This window comes from Hemitrygon akajei, chromosome 31 (assembly GCF_048418815.1).
Source record: "Hemitrygon akajei chromosome 31, sHemAka1.3, whole genome shotgun sequence".
In the NCBI taxonomy this organism is placed as follows: domain Eukaryota; kingdom Metazoa; phylum Chordata; class Chondrichthyes; order Myliobatiformes; family Dasyatidae; genus Hemitrygon; species Hemitrygon akajei.
In genome coordinates, this window is record NC_133154.1 from 21,796,464 (window position 1) to 21,813,935 (window position 17,472).

The window sequence follows — 17,472 nt, forward strand, 5'->3', positions numbered from 1 at the left end:
TTCTATCATGGTCTTTCAACATTCGATCCGCCCCCCAACCCGAATTTTTTATATATCAAACCGTCGATCAATGCCTCTTCTCACTTTGTGCAAAATTTATCAAGTCAGCTCTTGTCCTCCATCGTTCCAAGGAGTAAAAAGCCTCAGCTCACTCAACCTACCCTCCTAAGACAGGATCTCTCTAATCCAGGCAGCATCCTGGTTGGAAGGTCCTCGCAACCTGGTGGGGCTACTGTGCTGAACCAGAGAGCCAGTACAGACACGACGGGCCGAACTGTCTCTTTCCGCGTTGCAGATTTAAATCCCGAGGTTTAAAAAATTTCAGGGTGTGTGTGTGTGTGTGTGTGTGTGGGTGATTCGGGTCGCCTGGAGGAACTTTTAATTTGCGCTGTTAAGAGGAACTCCACCTGCAAGCGGAGCACACGTGACGGCTGTGTAGTTGTTGGATCCACTCTGCCGACTCGTCTCTCTCTCTCTCTCACATCCCTCCCTCCCTATCCACCTAACCCGAAGAGGGAAGGAAATAGAGTGATTTACAGTGCGGTGGCAGTCGATTCAGTTCTCACCCCTGCTCCGGGATTCGCCACCACTCCACTTTTGGTGACTCCGGGATTCGCCACCACTCCACTTCTGGTGAGTTGTACACTCCTGAGACAGTTTTTCTCCCCCCCCTCCCGGTATTGCTTTAACCAAAAGGACTCGCATCGGGAAAAACAACAACACCCCCTCTCCCAACACTCGAATCCTACGTGGAAAAAAAAGGTAGAATTTTAACTTGCAATTAAAAGCAGGTTTGAGTAAACGAGTGTGGGGTGAGTTGTGTGTGTGTGTGGGGGGGGGGGGTTAGGAGTTAAAGAGTGGGGTGGGTGGGAAAGTACCTCTGAGGTAGAACGAATCTGGTATTAAACCAGATTTTCAGGTTTGACGATTTTTATGTTTGTATATCCGCGAACACACCGGCTGGAGTTACGACATGGTTGTTCCCGGCTGGCGGCGGGGATGATGGCAGAGGCGTGTTTGTTGTCTGTGATGCCCGGCCGGATTCGATCCTCTCGGTGTGAAGCCTTGTGGATTTTTATTTTCGGGATTGTCAGAGAGTGAGAGAGAGGAGACCCTGTGTTTTCCACACCAAAAGCACCACCACAGTTTATATTGAACTCCCGGCGAGTTTTCGTTTCTTCTGACGCTCTTTTCCTTGGGCATTTCTATCTAAACTCGACCTTGTTTATTTACCTCGGAGGTCCTCTGGCGTTTGGGGGGAAATCGGTGAGGTATCGGAGCAGAATTAGGTCGTTCGGCCCGTCGAGTCTCCGCCATTCCATTATGGCCGCTTTATTTTCCCTCTCAGCCCCAACCTCCTGCAGCCTTTGACGCCCTGACTAATCAAGAACTATCAACCACCGCTTTTAAATATACCCAATGACTTAGCATCCACGTTCGTCTGTGGTGATGAGTTCCACAGATTCACCGCCCTCTGGTCAAAGAAACTCTTCCTCATCGCTGTTCCCAAGGAACGGCCTTCTATTCTGAGGCTGTTCCCTCTGATCCTAGACTCCTCCGCAACAGGAAACATCTTCTCCACGTCCACTCTATCTAGGCCTTGCAATGAGATCTCCTCCCGCCCATTCTAAACTCCAGCGGGTATAGGCCCAGAACCATCAAACACTCTGGTCGAAGGTTAAATAAAAAAAGGGGGGGGGGGGGGGGAGGATTAAAATAACCGATTCCTTGAGGGGGGACTATTCTAAAAATCTTCCACCACTTGTGTTGAATTGTTCCTGAGAAGTATTGGGGGATTTTTGTCTTTAAAATCCCATTCCAAAGCATCTTTGTTCACCCTATTCTCAAATTTATTCCTTAGCTATTGGAAAGTGTGCTCTGTCCTGGAGTCTATGGTGGACAGGGTGCAGGAAAAGATTTAGGAGGATATTATTGGCACCTTAGGGCTATCTAGACTGTGACATTTTTTTACTCTGGAGTGTAGGGGACTGAGGGATGACCCTCATCAAAACATGAGGGGCAGAAATAAGATGAAGGGCTGCAATCTTTACCGTGGGGTAGGGGGATCTTAAACCGGAGGGCACAGATTTAAGGGAGACTAAGTCTGCTAGGGAAGTTCGGGCCCGCTGTCTTGCGAATCCAGGAGTCGGCTGGAGGCTGAAGATGGCCTGCCCTGGGGTTAGAGAGGTGTGTGTGTGTGTTGCTCTTGTAGTTTTATTGCTTGTTATATACCCTGTGGTTCTGATGAGCATTGTGACAGCAGATGTTGACAGCAGAATGTGTGGCTGCCCTGGTACATCCTTAGGGTGTTTTGGTTGTTGATGCAAATGGCGCATTTCACTTTATGTTCTGGTATACATACAATAAATAGCTCTAAATTTAAAAGCTTTAAAAGGGGACCGGATGGCAAACCTTTTCACACAGAGTATATGGAACAAGCTTGTAGAGGCAGGTACAATTACTGTATTTGCAAAATTCTTGAACAGGTACATGGACCCCTACCAATAACTGAGGGGCCCATGGACCGCAGGTTGGGAACGCCTGGTTTAGAGGGACATGGGTCAAACACAAGCAAGTAGGACTAGCTCAGATAGACATCCTGGCTAGTATGGACCAGTTGGGCTGAAGGGCCTGTTTCTGTGTTGTAATGACTTTAAGAGATTCAAGTTTCATTTATTTTCAAAGAATGTGTGAATTATACAGCTTTGAGATTTGCTTGCTCACTGGTAGCCACAAAGCAAGAAACCCAAAACTACCCAATTTTAAAGAAAATAAAAATAAAAGACACACTCAATGTGCAAGAGAAAGGAAAGAAAAATCATGCAAACAATTGAAATGAACAATCTGAACCAAAATTGAGCCCTCAGATCCGCAGCCCGGAGTAGGCCCAAAGCCTCACTTATCAGTTCATCATGTTAGCGGGCACAGAGCACAGCCGCCGGGGCAGTCTTTATAGCCTCAGCGCCATGGAGATGACTGTCGCAGAGAGCAAGTGAAATCGGCTCTCATCCCAGCCGACACACTGTCTTTTCAGTCTGTCTGAGCCAGACTTTGAATTAACCCAACGATGGAACAGCGAAAGGCTGCAGGGCTCTGGAGAGAGGAGTGAAGATCGCGGAGAGCGAGCAAAATCTGTTCTGGCCTCCAATGTGGGCTGGTGTTTAAATTGTCGGAACAGCGTATCGTACCTCACACTAAGGCCTGGGCACCGCTGCTGCGAAAGGCCCCGGCCAAGACCACAGAGTCCAGCAACTCGCTCTGGGCTCAGATTCCATCGCCCAGCCTGAAGCCGCTCTCAGGGTCTTCAGATCAGCTTGCTGCCCAGAGCGATACAACTTCACGCCCTTAAACGTGACATTATAGTCTCCTAATTTTGCAGTCAGTTTTTGAAGGAAACGGGAACTGGGTATCTGGGTGGGTTGGGAACAGGAAAGAAGTGCTGGCTCTTGGTCACAGGAGGTTACAGGTTGAAGTTCAACTAGCTCAGCTCAGGAGTTGGACTGCAAGGCAGGCAGGACCGAGGGTGAGTCCCTGTGTCAGGTGGAGGAGACGATAAACCGGGGGCTCTCGGGTTAGTACGGCGCAAGAACAGGCCCTTTGGAAGACAATGTCTGTGCTTAACATGGTGCTGGATTAAACCTCTGCCTGTTTGTGATCCATGCCTCTCTGTTCCCTGTGTACTCACAAGCCAACCTGAAAACCTTGTGAGCGTCCCTATCACCTCTGCGAGACCCTGCTTTTTGTAGAAAAGCTTTGTTCTCCCCAGAGGTTTGGCCAATATTACTCGTGGTCAATGTCAATAAAACAATCAGCTCAATACACACAAAAAAAATGAAAGTCTGCAGATGCTGGAAATCCGAGCAACACGTACAAAATGCTGGAGGAATTGAGCAGGCCAGGCAGCATCTATGGAACAGAGTAAAGAGTCGACGTTTCGGGCCGAGACCCTTCAGCAGGACTGGAGACAAAAAGATGAGGAATAGATTTAAAAGGAGGAGAGAGAGAAGCACAAGGTGATGGGTGAAATCAGGAGGGGGAGGGATGAAGTAAGGAGCTGGGAAGTTGGTGAAAGAGATACAGGCTGGAGAAAGGGGGGTGTCTGATCGGAGAGGACAGAAGGCTGTCGAAGAAAGGGGGGAGGAGCACCAGAGGGAGGTGAGAGGTAGGCAAGGAGAAAAGGTGAAAGAGGGAAAAGGGGTTGGGGAATGGTGAAGTGGAGGGGGATTACCAGAAGTTCAAGAAATTGATGTTGGAGGCTACGCAGAGAGAATATAAAGTGTTGATCCTCCAGTCTGAGCGTGGCCTCATCACAACAGTAGAGGAGGCCAGTGCTGGAGTAACTCAGCAGGTCAGGCAGTGTCTCTGATGGAAATAAACAGATGACAGTTTGGGCCGAGACCCTTCATCAGGTCACCATTGTGCCGGTGAAGATGACAGTTTCCTCCTGGTGGCACCTTCACAGGATAGCGGTATCCATTTGGTTTCCAAAAGCTTCTGTTCCTTCCTTTCAGTAAAGAGGAGTTACGTGCCCCAAAAGAAAAGATCACAGCAGCAGTACCCTTACTCATAGTGAAACAGTCCCTGAATGTAGACAGACCTGTGGGGCTAGCGACCCAGTGAGTGGTGGGATTAGACAGAGACAGTGGGTCAGACAAGATGGGGCTCGACATCATCATTGTTATGTGCCGTGTTGTATGATGTAGACGATCATGCTGTGACCAAGGCTCTGTGGAGCCCATACCATTTGAAACCATATAAATTTTAAATTTATGTGGTTTCATATTAAAGTTCCATAAGACTTTAGCACAGTCCAGCATTTCCAAGTCCATATTAAAGTTCCATAAGACTTTAGCACAGTCCAGTAAGTCCATGGCTTGGAAATGCTGCCTATGCTTTGAAACCCAGTCTAGTCCCATCTGCTTGTGTACAGAGTGATGTGTCTGGATTGCGTGTAAGTGAGCCAATGAGACTGCCGCGAAGAGTGAGGTACAGGATCATGCGACCCACACCACCAGGTTCAGGAACAGTTATTACCCTTCATCCATCAGGTTCCTGAACCACTGTGGATAACTTCACTCACCTCAACTCGGAACTCATTCTGTAACTGGAGACATCTTAAAACACATGCTTTCCAACATGTTGGTCCATGGCTGCCTCTTGTGCCAAGATGAGGCCACACTCAGGGTGGAGGAGCAGCCCCTTGTGTTTCTTCTGGATATCCTCCAACTTGGTGGCATGAATATCGTTTTCTCCTTCCGGTTTGAAAAAAATTCCCTCCCCCTCCCCTCTTCTATTCCCCACTATGGTCTCTTACCTCTTTTCTCCTGCTTATCACCTCCCTCTGGGTCCCCTCTTCCTTCCCTTTCTCTGATGGTCCCCTCTGCTATCATTTTCCTTCCTCTCCAGCCCTTTACCTTTCTCACCCACCTGGCTTCACCTATCACCTTCTAGCTAGCCTCCTTTCCCCCCCCCTCCCCCCACCTTTTTATTCTGGCATCTTCTCCCTTCCTTTTCAGACCTGAAGTATGGACTGTTTGTTTATTAATTTCCTTAGATGCTGCCTGACCTGCTGAGTTCCTCCAGCATTTTGTGTGTGTCATATGTTTTATTTGCATAGTTTGTCTTTTGAACATAAGTTGTTCGTTACAGTCTTTGTTTATATATAGTTTTTCATAAAGTCTTTTATAGTTCTCCCCCCTCCCCTGTAATTGTCTGCAAGAAAATGAATCTGAACGTAGTATATAATAATATTGATCCTGAGTAGGAAATTCTTTCGTTACAGGAGCAACATTTAAAAACACACTTAACAGTCTGCAGACTTGAGTAATAATAAATTGCAGAATAACAATGTACATAGTAATAATGTATGAAATAATAAAGCAGAGATAACATATGTGTACTTTGATAGTAAGTTTACTTTGAGCGATGAACTTTGTCGCAAGGGATGGGTGTGTTCGAGGGAGAACAAGTGCAGGCAAGCAGCCCAGTCTTGTCATATCCATACTGGCTCAACCCTTGCTATAATAAATACTCGACCCTGACATTCACCACGGTTTTAGCAAAACTTTTGACCTTGGCACATGAGTAGTCGCTGTCTGGGGAACTTTGTGACCATTCTCTGCCCTGGTATCTACTTGGCTGGCAGCGGAGAGGTACATCAATGGACCTCTCTTGTCTGTTGAAAGGTGTGCATAAAATGATGACTACACTTGCTACATTACAAAGGCAATTAAGGTTCAAAAATACTTTATTGCCTGTATAGGTTGTTCCAAAAGGGATGTGAAAGCAGGTCCTGAGTTCCACTTGTTATAATCACTGTGATGGGCATTAACTCTCAAAATGCTGGAGAAACTCAGCAGGTCAGGCAGCATCTGTGAAGGGAAATAAGCAGTCCACATTTCAGGTTGAGAATCTTTGCCCACAGCTGCTGCTTCGCCCGCTGAGTTCCTCCTACTCTTTGTGTGTTGTAGGTCTTTGTTGGAGTGGACCAGTGTTAGAGTGGGAGGCTTTGCCTCAGCAGGCTTGGGCAAGCACAAGCAAAGATTCTAAGTAAGTTAGTTGTACATAGCCACTATGTTGAGAATGGGTCCAGAGTTAGTGGTATGTTTTTTGTGTGTGCTGTGGGAACTTTGGGAGACTGCCAGTCTCCCTAGTAACTACATTCGCCTGAAGTGCATTGAGTTGCAGCTCCTTGGAGACCGCGTTAAGGAAATGGAGCTGCATCTCGATGACCTTTGACTCGTACAGAAGAATGAGCAAGTGATAGTTAGGAGCTACAGGGAGGTAGACACCTTAAATTACAGGAGGCAGGTACCTGGGTGACTTTTAGGAGAGGGAAAGGAAATGGGCAGCCATAGGAGAGTAATCCTGTGGCCCCTCGATCTTTCCCCTTACTGGTTTTTCACCTGGCACCTACCAGCCTTCTCCTTCCCACCCTCCCCCCACCTTCTTTATAGGGCCCCTGCCCCCTCCCTCTTCAGTCCTGACAAAGGGTCTCGGCCCAAAGCATTGACTGTTCGTTTCCACGGATGCTGCCCGACCTGCTGAGGTCCTCCAGCGTGTTGTGCGCGTTGCTTTCATCCTGTGGCCATTCCCCTCGATAATAAGTACCATGGATTCCAGTTAATTGGAACGCATCGGGACCGGTACGTTTTGACCCAATTAAGCGGCTGCCCCAATTACCTGAAATTTCATGGAAATAGTTAAAAAGGTATATAAAAAAAACTATTGTTTTAACTGAGTGACAGACTATGTATTTAAATGAAATGCAGAACAAATTAGAACACTATCAAACTACTACAGCACTACAAAACTGTGTATTAGTTCCTAAAAGGTATCAACGGAGGAATTAATCCAGTGTACTCTGCCATGTTCCTTTGACTGTAAATGAACAAAATCAGTGCAGACGCCTTGTGCAGATAATGGACTGTCTTCATACAATGCTTTCAACGATAGGGTCCTCAAAATCTAAATTTTCATTCTAACATTCATGATGTTTGCCAGTACTTTCAATTTCTTCGTAGTTCCTAACTTGCTGAAGTCGCGAAATTGTTCCTTTTGTGACTCCCGGCCGTTTCTGGCATCTCCAAGCCTGAATGCTTGAAACTGCAGTGAGCAAAACAGTTCTGAATTGTCTTACCCCTTATTTCTCGCCAACTATCAATAACAAAAATTAATATTTTTTTAAACATAGATACATGCAATTGATATTATTTAAAAGTTGTTCACGTGAAGCACAGTGTAGTATCTAACAGCCACACAGTACACGCAACTGACACTAGTTCGAAACTGTTCGGCAACAGTCTCCTGTCCCAGATAAGCAGCATAGTGTCCCAAATAAGCGAAAGGAATCACTGCTAATTCCCCAGTTAGTTTTTGTTCTTTAAAAGTCGTCTAAATAAGCGTCTGCTCTGATTAACCGATGGCCCAATTAACTGGAATCCGCTGTATAATGCTTTGAGCACTGTTGGGGGAGTGGGGTGTATGACCTACCGGGGAAGCAGCAGTGACTGGCTCTCTGGCTCTGGGTCAGTAGTGATAGGGGATTCCATACTTGGAGCAGACAGGAGATTTTGAGGACATGTAAGAGATATCTGGGTGGTACGTCGCCTCCCAGATGCCGGGGTCAGGGATGCTTCGGATTGAGTCCACAGCATTCTAAAGGGGGAGGGTGAACAGCCGGAAGTTGTGGGACGGATTGGTACCAACAACATAGGTAGGCAAAGGGAGGAGGTCCTGAAGTGAGAATATAGGGAGCTGGGTAGAAAGCTGAAAAGCAGGACCTCCGAGGTAGTAATCTCTAGATTGCTGCCTGTTCCAGTGAGGGTAAGAATAGGATGATTTGGCAGGTGAATGTGTGGCTGATGAATTGGTGCAGAGGACATGGCTTCAGGCTTCTGGATCATTGGGCTCTCTTTTGGGGAAGGCATGACCTGCACAAAAATTATGGATTGCACCTGAATCTGAGGGGACTAATGTCCTTGTGGGCAGGTTTGTTAGGGCTGTTAGGGACTGTTTAAACTAATTTGGCAGGGGGATGGGAGCCAGAGTGATGGGCTGAGGTTGGGGCAGTTGGTATACAAGTAGATGCAGTGTGTAGTGAGTCTGTGAGGAAGGACGGGCAGGTGACAGGGCAAAATTACGGTCAATGGCATGAGTTGAAGTTTAACATGGACGCAAAATTGAGAAGGGTGACAAATACAGGACTGGGGGTATAACATTTGGATGCACACACTGTGCAGACTAAGGCAGATGATCTTGTAGCGCAGTTAGAGATGGGCAAGTTTGAAGTTGCAGGCAGCACTGAACCATGGCTGAAATAGGATCACAGCTGGGAGCTTAACATATACTTTGTATTGAAGGGATAGGCAGAGGGATGGGTGGCTCTGTTGGTTTAAAAAAAACTAAATCAAATCCTTAGAGATGACGTAGATCGAAAGATGTAGCACCCTTGTGGGTAGAGTTAAGAAACTGCAAGGGTAACAAGACTCTAGGAGTTATAAACAGACGTCAAGATGTGGGATACAGCTTTCAATGAGAGATAGAAAAGTCATATTAAAAAGGGCAGTGCTGTGACTGTCATGGGGGATTTCAGTATGTAGGTAGATTGGGAAAATCAGGTTGATGCTGGATCCCAAGACAGGGAATTTGTGGAATGCCTATGAGATGGCTTTTTAGAGCAGCTTGTGGTTGAGCCCACTAGGAGAAAGGCAATTTTGGATTGGGTGTTGTGCTACGAACCAGATTTGATTAGGGAGTTTAAGGTAAAGGAACCCTAAGGAGGCAGCGATCATAATATGACAAAATTCACCCTGCAGTTTGAGAGGGAGAAGATAAAGTCAGATGTACTTGTATTGCAGTGGGGGAAAGGGAATTACAGGGGCATGAGCGAGGAGCTGGCCGAAGCTAGTTGGAAGAGGATACTAGCAGGGATCACAGTAGGACAGCCATGGCTGGGGTTTCTGGGAGCAATTCAGAAGATGTGGGATAGGTGCAGCCCACAGATGGTAAAGTATTCTAAAGGGAGGAGGCGGAGGCAACCGTGGCTGACGAGGGAAGTTAAAGACAGCATAAAACCAAATGAGAGGGCATATAATATAGCAAAAATTTGTGGGAAGCTAGAGGTTTGGAAAGTTTAAAAACCAATAGAAAGCAACTAAAATAGTCATTATAGGAAAGAAAAGATTAAATATGAAGGTAAGCTAACCAATAATATAACGGAGGACATCAAAAGATTTTTCATATCTATAAAGAGTAAAAGAGACGAGAGTGGATATCGGACTGCTGAACAATGACACTGGAGAGGTAGTAATGGGGGCAAAGAAATGGCGGATGAACTTATTAAGTATTTTGCATCAGTCCTCACTGTGGGAGGAAGTGGCGGTATGCTGGAAATTCAAGAGTGCTGGGGAGCAGAACTGAGTGTAGTTGATATTACTGAGGAGAAGGTGCTTGAGGAGCTGAAAGGTCTGAAGGTAGACAAGTCACCTGGACCAGATGGACTAAACCCCAGGGCTCTGAAAGAGGTAGCTGAAGAGATTGAAGAAAATTCAGAAATCAGAGGTGCAAAGGGTCTTGGGAGTCCTTGTGCTGGATTCCCTAAATGTTGCCTTGCGGGTTAAATTGGAGTTAAGGAAGGCAAATGCAGTGTTAGCATTCATTTTGAGAGGAAGGATGTAATGCTGAGGCTTTATAAGGCACTGGTCAGACCACACTTGGAGTATTGTGAACAATTTTGAGCCCTTTATCTAAGAAAAGATGCGCTGGCATTGGTATGAGTGCAGATGAGGTTCGTGAGAATGATTATGGGAGTGAAAGGGCTAATGTATGAAGAGCGTTTGATGGTTCTGGACTTGTCCTCGGTGGAGTTCAGAAGGGTGAGGAGTGATCTCATTGACACCTATCTCAGCCTTTCAGTATTCGATAGGGTGGATGATTGGTGATTCTAAGTCCAGAGGGCACAGTCTCAGAACAGGGGGACATCACTTCGAGCAGATATGCAGAGGAATCTCTTTAGCCAGAGGGTGGTGAATCTGTGGAATTCATTGCCACAGACAGCTGTGGAGGTAGAGTTGTTGGGTATATTCAAAGCAGAGATTAATCGGTTTTTGCTTAGTCAGGGTGTCAAAGGTTATGGGGAGAATGCAGGAGGGATAATAAGTCAGCCATGATGGCATGGTGGAGGCAGACCTGATGGGCCGAATGGCATAAATCTGCTCCTTGTCCTGTGGTTATGGTCTTGTAACTTAGCAGGTCAGGCAGCAGCTAGGATGGGGAATAAACAGCTGGCATATCAGGCAGAGACTCTTCAGCAGGACTAGAAAAGAAGGGGGCGGAAGACAGAATAAGAAGGTGGGAAGAGGGGAGAGAGGTCAGGTTGGCAGGTGATGGTGAGGGGAAAGGTGGGTGGGGTGGGAGGATGAAGTTAGAAGCTGGGAGGTGATGGGTGGATGAGGTAAAGGGCTGAAGAAGAAGGATTCTGATAGGAGAGGAGAGTGGGCCATGGGAGAAAGGGAAGGAGGAGGGGCACCAAGGGAAGGTGATGGGCAGTGAGGAGAAGAGATGTGAGCAAGAATCATTCTTTTGTTATGTGTCATGTCTTAACAAGAATGTGAAATGGAAAAAGAGAAGGATGGAGAGGCTATAAATTGCTATTAAGTTAGAGAAATTGATGTTTACATTATCAGATTGGAGCAACACTCTTATAATGGCTTCTACCCCTTCCTTTCAAGTCCTGATGAAGGGTCTCGGCCCAAAATGTCACTTATTCTTCTCCATAGAATCTTTCTGAGCTGCTGAGTTCCTGCAGCTTTTTGTGTGTTTTGATCAGCAGTCCCTCGTGTCTCCAGTTTAATGGTAGTGTTCCTTTAAGGCACCCTTTTGACCTGTTGTCAGCCCTCGGTAATAAAGGGTTACTGTTGGTCCAGAGTCTTTCTTGGTGACTAATGGATGACTCAGTGAGTTCTGGCATTTCCTGAGTCAGCAGCTCCTCGATTGAAGTCTCACTCCACGGACTTGAGCACAAAGTCTAGATTGCCGCTTGGGGGGGGGGCGCTGAGTGAGTATTTTAAGAGTCGTCCTTCAGTGGAGATGTTGACCCTACACCTCATTGAGTGCTGTTTAATAGAGCTGATGAGTTACTCTGGCAAAGGCAATGTTTTACCCGACAGTCACTGTCACTTGAGGGCGTTTGTTCGTCTCCTTTCCTTCTGTACAAGCATGGCCAAATGTCAAAAATATTCTGGGCTGCCTTGAGATCATGTGATGTGTGTTGTAAATCTGAGGTTTCTTTCTCATTCAGCATGAACGAGAAGCTGCCTCCTCGCACAGGAGATCCCCAGGTTAATTGTTACGAGCTCTGAAATCATGTTTTACTGTTTTGGTGTTGCAACCAACATCCTGTTGGTTTACTGATTAGCCACATCACATTGTTTGCAACTTCTGGAGTTCAAGTTTCTTGCAAAGCCTTACTTTAGAGTATTACAGAATGGAAACAGGCCCTGGTCTGAGCCGACCACAGCATCCTCTCTGCTGGTCCCAGTCACCACGTTTGACCTGTAACCCTCCAAACTTCTGTCCTCCAAGCTGCTTAAATGTTGCATTTGCACCCACTTTAATTACTTTGGCAACTCATTCCAGGTACTTTGTGAGAGGAATTACCGCTCAGATCTCTTTTCAATCTCTCCCTCCCTTATCTCGTATTTATGCTGTCTAGTTTTGGATTGCCCAGCCCCAGGGGGAAAACAGATGTCCTGCGGGCAGCCCTGGTGGGGGGGGGGGGGGAACAGACTGTCCTGCGGGCAGCCCTGGGGGTGGGAGAGAAGACTACCCCATCCATGGTTTTATGAACTTTGATGAGGTCACCTCCCATTCTCCAAGAAATGAAGACCCAGCGTGGTCAGCCTCTCTTATAACTCAGGACCTTTAGCCTAAGAAGCTTGTTCACATCTCTCGGGCACCTCTTCAGCTTGACAGCGTCTTCCTACAATTGGGTGACCAAAACTGTACGCAATGCTACAAGTGCAGTCTTGCAAATGACATATATAATTGCAAAAGGACCTACTTGCTCCTAATCTGGAACCCTGACTGATGCACAGTGCCTTGAAGTATTCAGCCCCCAGCCCAGCCGTTGCACAGTGCATTAGATTTACGCAACACTTGCGGCATAGCATTGAGGCCAAAAATATTCCATTTTAGTATCTTTCGACCACAAGAGCTTCTTCCACATCTTTTCATTGTCTTTGTGACACTTTGAAAAGTCTTTCTGCTCAAGGCTGTTTTCTTTTTAGTGGTACATGTGGTGTAAATCTAATACTGCGCATCAGCCGGTAACGCCATCCCTACGGTGGAGGTAGCATCGTGCTACGGGGACGCTTTTAGCAGCAGACGCTGGAAATCTGGTCAGGACTGATGGGAAGATGAATGTTGCTAAATACAGAGAGATCCCGGATAAAAACCTGTTGGCTTCTGCCACAAAGCTTAAACTGGCAGGGAAGTTTGTCTTTCAGCAGGACAATGACCCAAAGCACATTGCCAGAGCAACCATGGAGTGGCTTCGAATGAAGAAAATTGGTGTATTTGAGTGGCCCAGTCAGAGTCCTGACATTAACTCGATCGAACGTCTCTGTCAAGACCTCAAGATTGCTGTCCACTGCCGCTCCCCAACTAACCTGGCACGGCTTGAGCAATTTTGCGAGAAGAATGGGCAAATCTCACTCCATGCTGTGCAACAATAATGGGACTTATTCAAAAAGACCACTGCTGTAATAGCTGCTGCGAGAGGTGGTTCAACTAAATACTGAGCAAAGGGGGATGAATACTTTTGAACAGCTGACATTTCAGTTTACAAGTGTTTAATTTTTCACGCTTTGCAATTTTCCCTTTTGTTTGGGCTCTGCTGTGGGGGAGAAAAAGCACGAGATTCACAAATAAAAATTCTCAGTTAAATTAATCAAAATCCCTGGTTGTAATACTCATTGATTTGAACAAAGGGTTGGGGGCTGGATACTGCAACTGTGCCCTCTGATTCTGAATTCGCCAACCCTGAGGAAAAGACTATGACTGTCCACTTTATCCAGACCCCTCATGAGTATATAAACTTCTGTGAGGTGATCACTCATTCTCCCAAGCTCCGGGGAATAAAAATCCAGCATAGCCACCCTCTTCTATAGCTAGGCTCTCAAATCTCATCTGCGCCCTCTCCAGCTTGAAGATGCCTTTTCTGTGGGAGTCAGAAAGTTGGTTGAGATGTTGATGGTCTGCCTGGCTTAACCCTTGGACCTGCAACTACTTAAGCAGCCAGTGAGCGTGTAACAATATTTTTGTCAGAATCCTGGCAGCCCCTCCGTAAGACACAGGAGCAGAATTAGGCCATTCAGTCCATCGAATTTTCTGTACCATTCCATCATGGCTGATCCCGGATCCCACTCAACGTCATGCACCTGTCCTCTCACCATATCCTTTTTATGCCTAATCAATCAGGAAACTTTCAGTTTCCACGTTGAATATACCCATAGGCTTGGCCTCAAACGCAGTCTGTTGCAGGGGCAATCCACAGATTCATCACTCTTTGGCTAAAAAAAATCCTCCTTATTTCTGTTCAAAAAGGTCACCCCTCAATTTTGAGGCCGTGCGCTATAGTTCTAGATACCCCCACCAGAGGAAACATCCTCTCCATATCCTCCTCATCTAGTCCTTTCAACATTCGATAGGTTTCAATGAGATTCACATGCATTCTTCTAAATTCCAGTGAGTACAGGCCCAAAGCTGCCAAATGCTCCTCATATGTTAATCCCTTTATTCCCAGAATCATCCTCGGGAGCCTCCTTTGGACTCTCTGCAATGACAGCACATCCTTTCTGAGATATGGGGCCCCAATCGATAATACTCCAAGTGCGGCCTGACTGGTGTCTTATAAAGCTTCAGCATTGTCTCTTTGTTTTAATATTCTATTCCCCTGGAAATAAATGCCAACATTGCATTTGCCTTCTTTACCATAGACTCAACCTGTAAATTGACCTTCTGGGAATCTTACAAGAGGACCCCTGCCCCTTTGCTGTCAGCGCACAGAAAGATGCCATGCACAAGAGTGGTGTATACTTGGTAGTGGGTCTGCATTGGCAGATGTTGGCAATGCAATAGATACCTTTCAAGATTCAGTAAACTCTGAGAACCGGGCTCTCCCAAGACCAGCACAGGCAGGTTTTCCTGAGGGACACAGAAACCGCTGGAGGAGCTCAGCAGAGCAGGTCAGTTGGCATTTTGGGCATAAGGACAGTAAAGAAAGAAGGGAGAAAGGTGGTAGAAATGATTATGGGAAAGTGGTGAAGGAAGAGGTGGCAGATGAAAGGAAGATGAGGGATGACTTGATGAAGGTGTACAAGATGATAAGAGGCATAGATCAAGTGGACAGCCAGAAACTTTTTATCCCCATGGTGGAAATAGCTAATTCAAAAGGCATAATCTTAAGGTGTGTTGGCGCATGGCCAAGTGGTTAAGGCATTCGTCTAGTGATCTGAAGGTCGCTAGTTCGAGCCTTGGCTGAGGCTGCGTGTTGTGTCCTTGAGCAAGGCACTTAACCACACATTGCTCTGCGACAACACCGGTGCCAAGCTGTATGGGTCCTAATGCCCTTCCCTTGGACAACATTGGTGGCGTGGAGAGGGGAGACTTGCAGCTTGGACAACTGTTGATCTTCCATTTTTTAAAAAAAACCTTGCGGGCTTGTGCCCTGGGAACTTTCCAAGGTGCAAATCCATGGTCTATCAAGACTAATGGAGGCCTACAATCTTAAGGTGATTGGAGGAAAGCATAAGGGGTATGTCAGAAGTAAGATTTTTTTACACAGAGAATGGTGGGTTCATGGAGTGCCCTGCCAGGGGTGGTGATAGAGGCATTTAAGAAAGGGATGTTTAAGAAACTCTTAGATAGGCACATGGATGTTAGAAAAATGGAGGCTGATGTTGGAGGGAAGGGTTAGGTCAATTTTAAGATGGGTTAAAAGGTCAGCATGACATTGTGGGCCGAATAGCCTGTATTGTACTGTTCTATGTTCCCGTGTTTTGTTACTGAATTTGAGATGTTTCCCCGATCCATATCTGAGTCCCGCGTCATTTTGGTTTCATCATCACTCAAGGTCTACTTGACCAGACGGTTCAGGAAGGCAGTTCACACCCCCCCCCCCCCCCACCCCCAAACACCTTTTCTGAAAGATGATAAGAGGCAGGTGATAAATGCTGGCTTTGACAGTGATGTTCACCATCCCTCTCGAGAGCAACGTGAATGCCGAGGTGGGGCCGTCCCATGTTTTCTGTTGGCAACACGAGCACCTGTTTCGTGTGGCGTTGAAAGTGGAGCCCGGGGCAGAAATTTCTGTGTGACTGTGCAGTGTGCGGCAAAAGGAGTGAGCGAATGGTTTGCAGGCCTCCAGAGCGAGTGTGCTGGTAGGAAGGAAGTGGTGGAGCATTTCAATTTTAATTCTGCATCTGTGGTCCCGGTATTAGATTCCACTGACTGTGTATCAGTGAAGGAAGTATCAGCAGAGATCCGGCTGTTCAGGGAGCCCATTGAACACTTGTGTCTGGTGCTGTAATTTATTGCTGGCAAAGATAATTCTAAGTTTACTCCTCTTTTGCAGTTTCCTGTCCTCAAAGAACGTAGAACACTGCACCTCAGAAACAGGCCCTTTGATCCACGGTGTCTGGCACGATGCCAGATTAAACCAAACCTATCCCACCACCAAGCACGTCTTTCCCTCCCTCCACTTTCTGCTTTCCTACGCGACTCCCTTGTCTATTCATCCCTCCCTACTGATCTCCCTCCTGACACTTATCCTTGCAAGCGGAACAAGTGCTACACCTCCTCCCTCACTACCAGCCAGGACCCTAAACAGTCCTTCCGGGTTAGGTGGCACTTCACCTGTGAGTCTGTTGGGGTCATATAGTGTATCTGATGCCTCTGGTGAGGCCTTCTGTATATTGGTGAGACCCGATTATTGACTGGGAGGGACTGTTTCACCGAGCGCTTCTGCTCCATCTGTCAGAAAATACGGGATCTCCCCGTGGCCACTCATTTTAATTCCACTTCCCATTCCCATTCCAACGTATCAGTCCATGGCCTCCTCTACTGTTGTGATGAGGCCACACTCAGTTTGGAGGAACGATACCTATTCCATTTGGATAGCCTCCAACCTGATTGCACGAACATCAATTTCTTGAACTCATGGTAATACCCCCCCCCACCATTCCGCATTCCCATTTTCCCCCCTCACCTCATCTCCTTACCTGCCCCTCTTCTCTCTCCCATAGCCTTCTGTCCTCTCCTATCAGATTCCCCCTTCTCCAGCCCTGTATCTCTCTCACCGATCAACTTCCTTACTTTGCCCCTCCAGGTTTCACCTTTCACCTTGTGTTTCTTCCTCCCCTGCCCCCACCTTCTAACTCTGACTCCTCATCTCTTTTTCTTTTCCCCCTCCAGTCCTGATGAAGGGTTTCGGCCCGTAACATCGACTGTACTCTTTTTTCATAGATGCTGCCCGGCCTGCTGAGTTCCTCTAGCAGTTGGTGTATGTTGCTTGAATTTCTAGCTTCTGCAGATTTTCTCTTGTCTATTTTGACACCCCTTGGCATGGTAGCGTAGTGGTTAGGATAATGCTGTACAAAGCCAGCGACTTGGGTTCAATTCCCACCGCTGCCAGTAAGGAGTTTGTACCTTCTGCCCATGACTGTGGGGGTTTCCTTCCACAGTCCAAAGATGTAAGGGTTCGTAGGTTAATTGGTCATATGGGTGCAATTGGGCGGCACAGGATCATTGGGCTGAAGGGCCTGTTGCTGTGACATATCTCTAAATAAATTATATTAAAAAATAACTTAAAACAAAGTTCAAGTTTATTCTTCTGACTGTGCATGTATAGAACTAAACGGATCAAGGTTCATCCGGACTATGGAGCCCCCATAAAGTCAAGTCACTTTTATT

The 17,472-nt window shown here is 46.7% G+C and overlaps 1 protein-coding gene across 3 annotated transcripts in view; it reads left to right on the top strand.

Moving 5' to 3' along the window:
• The first annotated feature begins 434 nt into the window (after positions 1-434).
• prrg2 (proline rich Gla (G-carboxyglutamic acid) 2) overlaps positions 435-17,472 on the top strand; it is a 35,457-nt gene continuing 18,419 nt past the window's right edge. Inside the window, exon 1 of one of the 3 annotated variants that reach the window (XM_073033933.1) lies at positions 435-633. The gene's annotated coding sequence lies outside the window, so the exon portion shown is untranslated. Of the gene's footprint in view, positions 634-663; positions 763-17,472 lie in introns of those variants that run through there. The other 2 variants (XM_073033935.1, XM_073033936.1) reach the window with 2 other exon arrangements.